Raw genomic sequence first — 6,653 nt, 5'->3', positions numbered from 1 at the left:
CCCAATCCTCCTACCGGTCATCATCTAATAGAAATCCTCCTTCTGCAGCACCTACCACAGAAACCAGTCTACTTCCTGTAAGTAGGAACCCCAAATGAGCCACTCACTGGCTTTTATAATCATCTGATCAGTCTCAGCTGGGAGGTAGCTGACTAGTCACAGGTCAGGCTGGGCCTTGCTCTCCCTTAAAGTGCCAGACACCTTCCAAAGTGGGTCATAAGTATTTCAGAAGGTACACAAAGGCAAAGGCCCAAATCCACAAAGAGACTTAGGCATCATTACAATCCACAAAACACCCACTCAACTGCTGCCTGACCTTGTAGGCACCTAAACTCACTCAGCACCTAAATTCACACTGTAAAAGTTCCTTAGGACACCTATGTTTCTGACTCTGGGCCTGAGTAGTGCTGCCTCCCTCTAAGCATCCAGAGGCCTATCTCCTGCCTAGCCTGCTGCCTTTTGTGGATCCTATTGTTAGGCACCTATCTCTCCCAATGCATCATAGGACTGGTCTACACTATGAGTTTGTGTCAAATTTAGCAGCGTTAAATCAAATTAACCCTGCAACCGTCCACACAACGAAGCCATTTACTTTGACATAAAGGGCTCTTAAAATTGATTTCTGTACTCCACCCCAACGAGGGGATTAGCGCTGAAATCAATATCGCCGGTTCGAATTAGGGTTAGTGTGGACACAATTCGACAGTATTGGCCTCCGGGAGCTATCCCACAGTGCACCATTGTGACAGCTCTGGACAGCACTCTCAACTCAGATGCACTGGCCAGGTGTACAGGAAAAGCCCCGCGAACTTTTGAATCTCATTTCTTATTTGGCCAGTCAAGCTCATCAGCACAGGTAACCATGCAGTCCGAGAACTGAAAAAGAGATCCAGCATGGACTGTACGGGAGGTACTGGATCTGATCACTGTATGGGGAGAGGATTCCATGCTATCAGAACTACGTTCCAAAAGACAAAATGCCAAAACATTTGAAAAAATCTCCAAGGGCATGATGGAGAGAGGCCACAACAGGGACTCAATACAGTGCCGCGTGAAAGTTAAGGAGCTCAGACAAGCGTACCAGAAAACCAAAGAACCAAACGGATGCTCCGGGGCAGAGCCGTAGACATGCCGCTTCTACGCTGAGTTGCACGCAATTCTACGGGGGGAGCGCCACCACTACCCCCCCTGACCGTGGATTCCAAGGCCATGGATTTTGTGGACAGGGAAGATGAGGAGGAGGAGGATGACAACCTTGAGAAGAGTACACAGCACACCGTTCTCCCCAAGAGCCAGGATATTTTTCTCACTCTAACTGAAATACCCTTCTAACCCTCCCAAGGCAGTATCCCGGACCATGAAGCCATAGGAGGGACCTCTGGTGAGTGTACCTTTGTATATATAATACATTGTTTAAAAGCATGCAGTTTTTAATGATTAATTTGCCCTGAGGACTTGTGATGCATTCGCGGCCAGTACAGCTACTGGAAAAGTCTGTTAACGTGTCTGGGGATGGAGTGGAAATCCTCCAGGGACATCTCCAGGAAGCTCTCCTGCAGGTACTCTAAAAGCCTTTGCAGAAGGTTTCTGGGGAGAACCAGCCTGCAGTGGGGGAGGGGTAAAGCGATCATCTCAGAGAATTGGCTGGGGGCAGGGGCGGGTTACTTTGGTTTCTGCTGCTGCACGTTAACACAAAAAACGCAGCACTCAATGGGCTTTGCTTGTTTGTATGGGAAAGGAGGGGACTGCTTTTATGAAGGTTGCAGAAGCCGAAATCCTATGGCTTACCATGGCCGCCTGCAAGCTGAATTCTGTTGCCCGGCCCTGCTTCTGTGATCTCTAATACCGAAGCCACAAGCACTCAATATAAAAGATGCAAAATGCAACCTTGTACCAAAATCACACGTGCTATGTAATGTGAATAATGTTGTTCACTGTGAAAGAGTATACCCATTGTTCTGTAAAATGCATCTTTTAAAATACTTCTCTCCCTTTTTTCCCTCCCGCAGCTGCCAATTTTTCAAACCTCTCTCCTCCGTCCTGAAGGCTATCTCAGATAAGGCAGCGAAAAAAACGCACGTGCGATGAAACGTTCTCTGAGATCATGCATCGACCCGCAATGAAAGAGCTCATCTGAATGAGTGGAAGGACACAGTATCACAGTACAGGAAAGCAGCCAATGAACGTGAGGACAAGAGGGATGAACGTGAGGACAGGAGGGACTATAGAGATGAGAGGTGGCAGCAGGAAGATCAGAGGAGGCAGAATACAATGCTGGGGCTACTGCGGGATCAAACGGACATGCTCCAACGTCTCGTGGAGCTTCAGGAATGGCAGCAGGATCACAGAGTACTGCTGCAACCCCTGTTTAACTGCCTTCCCCAAGTTCCATAGCCTCCTCATCCAGATGCCCAAGAACGCGGGGTAGGAGGGGACAGCCAAAGCAACAGAGGGCTGGCATTCAAGTTTTGAAGTGGCCTTTTTCTTCCCTCCTCTCCTCCCACACCCCACACGGGCTACCTTGTCAGTTATCTCCCTATTTTTATAATCAGTTAATAAAGAATACATGGTTTTTAAATGATAGTGATTTTATTTCCTCTGCAAGCAAGCTGTGATCAAAGGGGGGAGGGTGGGTGGCTTACAGGGAATGAGTCAACCAAGGGGGCAGCTTTTCATCAGGGAGAAACAAACAGAACTGTTCACACAGTAGCCTGGCCAGTCATGAAACTGGTTTTCAAAGCTTCTCTGATGTGCAGTGCTTCCTGGTGTGCTCTTCTAATTGCCCTGGTGTCTGGCTGCATGTAATCAGCAGCCAGGTGATTTGCCTCAACCTCCCATCCCGCCATAAACGTCTCACCCTTAGTCTCACAGAGATTGTGGAGTACACAGCAAGCAGCAATAACAATAGGAATATTGGTTTGGCTGAGGTCTGAGCGAGTCAGTAAAGTGCACCAGCGACCCTTTAAACGTTCAAATGCACATTCTAGCACCATTCTGCACTTGCTCAGTCTATAGTTGAACAGCTCCTGACTACTGTCCAGGCTGCCTGTGTATGGCTTCATGACCCATGGCATCAAGGGGTAGGCTGGGTCACCCAAGATAACTACAGGCATTTCAATATCCCCAACTGTTATTTTCTGGTCTGGGAAATAAATCCCTTGCTGCAGCCATTTAAACAGAGTAGTATTCCTGAAGACGTGAGCATTATGAAACCTTCCCGGCCATGCCACGTTGATGTTGGCGAAATGTCACTTGTGATCCACCAGTGCTTACAATACCATTGAAAAGTACCCCTTGCGGTTTATGTACTGGCTGCTCTTGTGGTCTGGTGCCAAGATAGGGATATGGGTTCCATCTATCACCCCACCACAGTTAGGGAATCCCATTGCAGAAAAACCATCCACTATAGCCTGCACATTTCCCCAGAGTCACTACATTTGGTAACAGCAGCTCAGTGATTGCTTTGGCTACTTGCATCACAGCAGCCCCCACAGTAGATTTGCCCACACTAAATTGATTCCCGACTGACCGGTAGTTGGCGTTGCAAGCTTCCAGAGGGCTTTCGCCATTCCCTTTTCAACTGTGAGGACTGCTTTCATCTTGGTATTCTGTAGTTTCAGGGCAGGGGAAAGCAAGTCACAAAGTTCCATGAAAGTGCCCTTATGCATGCGAAAGTTTCACAGCCACTGGGAATCGTCCCACACCTGCAACACTATGCGGTCCCACCAGTCTGTGCTTGTTTCCTGGGCCCAGGATCGGAGTTCCATAGCATGAACCTGCCTCATTAACACCATGATCTCTAAAGCGCCGAGGCCCACGGTTTGAGAGAATTCTGTGTCCATGGTCTCATCACTCTCATCACTGCACTGCTGTCGCCTCCTCCCCGCCTGGTTTTTCAGGTTCTGGTTCTGCATAAACTGCACAATAATGCGCAAGGTGTTTACAATGTTCATGACTGCTGCGTTGAGATGAGCGGGCTACTTGCTTGCTGTGGTATGGCGTCTGCACTGAAAAAAGGCGCAAAATGATTGTCTGCCATTGCTCTGAGGAGGGGCAACTGTTAACATGACTTACAGGGAATTAAAATCAACACAGGGGCTGGCTTTGCATCAAGGAGAAACACAAACAACTGTCACACAGAATAGCACCCTCAAGGATTGAACTCAAAACCCTGGGTTTAGTAGGCCATTGATTTCACAGAGGGAGGGGGGAGCAAATGAATACAAAACAAATCTGGTCTATTTCTTGTTTTGATCTACTCCATCTATCTTTTACATCTTAGGCTGGCAACAGATGGTGCAGTACGACTGCTAGCCATCGTCATCGCCTGGGTGCTCGGAAGAAGATGGGAATGACCTGGCTAACTCACTCCCATGTCTGCCTAGGCGCTCCTGACTGACCTCACTGAGGTCAACTGAAAGAGCACCCAGGAGTACAATGACTATGGCTACCAATCGTAATGGACCGTCTGCTGCTAAAAGGCAATGAGCTGCTGCTGTGTAGCAATGCAGTCCCATGTCTGCCAGCACCCAGGAGACATATGGTGACAGTCAGCTGAGCGGGTTTCATGCTTGCTGTGGTATGGTGTCTGCTCAGGTAACCCAGGAAAAAAGGCACGAAACGATTGTCTGCCATTGCTTTCATGTAGGGAGGGAGGGAGAGAGGGGGCCTGACAACATGTACCCAGAACCACCCACAACAATGTTTTTTACCCTATCAAGCATTGGGATCTCAACCCAGAACTCCAATGGGCAGGGGAGACTGCGGGAACTATGGGATAACTACCCACAGTGCAACACTCCAGAGGTCGATGCTAGTCTCAGCACTGTGGACACCCACCGCCAAATTAATGTGCTTAGTGTGGATGCAAGCATTCGACTTTATACAATCTGTTGCCAAAAATCGAATTCTGTAAAATCGGAGTAATTTTGTAGTGTAGATATACCCATAGAGAGAAGCTAGGTGTCTAACTCAGTCTTTTTGGATCCTACTGTTGTTCCAGTGATTTTCCAGGCACCTAAGCCCCTTTGTGGATTCAGGCCCAAGAGTATTTCTTGGAGACAACTTTCAAATATGGGCCAGGTGGCAGCCCTACAAGAATACAGCAAAGTAAGAGGATCTGCTGGCTCCTTCTCCAGATGTTATAAGAGCTCTTCAGGATTGGGTTAGGTTATTTCTTGTAATATATTAGTAAGAAAATTATAAAGTGTTAAAGGTGGAGAAGAGAAATGGAAGTGGATTCAGATATCAGAGGCAGACAGGTCTAGAAAGGGAAACACAAGAGGAAGGCTGCAGGCCCAAGAGTTTATCTATGTTTAAAATGCTACAGCAGCACAGACCACATGCAAATAATGAAAAACAAAGGGCAATTGGGTTAAGAAGAATGACTAAATACTAGTGAGTTACATGACCTTGCAAGGGCTTAGAGTTCAAAGCCTGGGCTCAGTTAGCTTTGTTCAAGTGTGCAGCCTTGTAAAGGAAATTTAAGTGTGGGTGACTTGTGCTGCTGCAGGAATAGGTTAGGGTCTTTTGGGGTCTAAATTATCTTCAGTAGCGTGACAAATAGGGCAATTTCCTGCGATATGCTTGGGAGACCTTACTGAATTACATTTAAGTATCTTTGAGGTCCATAATATTAAATTAAAGGTTTATGTATTATTGTTAGTAAAAAGCATACACCTTTAGAAAAACTGTTTTTTCAGCGGGAGAAGGGGACTGTATCTCGGAAACACTTTTGTCAAATGGCCCCAAAAATGGATCACTAACCACACACTGTTCCCTCATGAGGCACACTTTGAGTCTGAGACAGATAGGATATCACTCTGGGGATATCATGACATCTCCATCCCTTCCAGATCTGGACACCACCCGTGACATGAGACTTTGTCATCCCATTCCCCCCACCCTTCCCATGTGTCCTTTTTTCTTTCCTACTTTCTCTTTTCTTATCTTTCCTTTTTCCTTCTGACTAACAAAATTCTGGCTTCGCCAGCTAAGACTATATTTTGCAACACTGCTGTAAGCCTGTGACCAAAAAGGCAGCTAAAAGCAATGCCCTAAACAGCCCAGTGCTGGTACGTTTGACAAGACTTGGAGTGGCTAATCAGATCATGAGCTGTGCCTGTGTTTCTCAAGGAGTGGTTGCAAGTGAGCATCAGTACCAGAGCCAGAAGCTGAATTTTCTGTTTTTGTTTTTCTCTCGCCCCTTTTGTGTATGTTTGTTTTGTTTTGCCTTCTAGGAAACAGGACTGGACTTTAATAACAATAGCAACAACAAAAGTTCCAGCCCATTTCAAATAATTTCTTCTCCCCAAAAGTGCAGTTATTACCATCTTTGATATCATCCAAGAGACTGACAGACAAGGTGAGTTTTCCTTCTAAAGGAATCTTAAGGAAAATGGAACAAGGAATATTGTTTAAATGAAAGCCATATGAAATACTTTATATTCCAAATGCTTTAACTGTTTTTCATCTTTTTAAAACCATTTTTAATGGTGTGTTTGCCATGGTATTAAACAGGCTGTGATTTCTTTATACTGAACCCTGAACATTGTTTAAAGCTATTTAATGTGGGATGATTTCGGGGTCATGTTAACACCTTTAACTCTTTGGGCCCTTTATTCTATCTTAATTAATACAATACCACCAGTCAA

The sequence above is a fragment of the Chelonoidis abingdonii genome, chromosome 3 (assembly GCF_003597395.2).
Source record: "Chelonoidis abingdonii isolate Lonesome George chromosome 3, CheloAbing_2.0, whole genome shotgun sequence".
NCBI lineage: Eukaryota > Metazoa > Chordata > Testudines > Testudinidae > Chelonoidis > Chelonoidis abingdonii.
Note: the sequence above shows the minus strand (reverse complement) of the source record.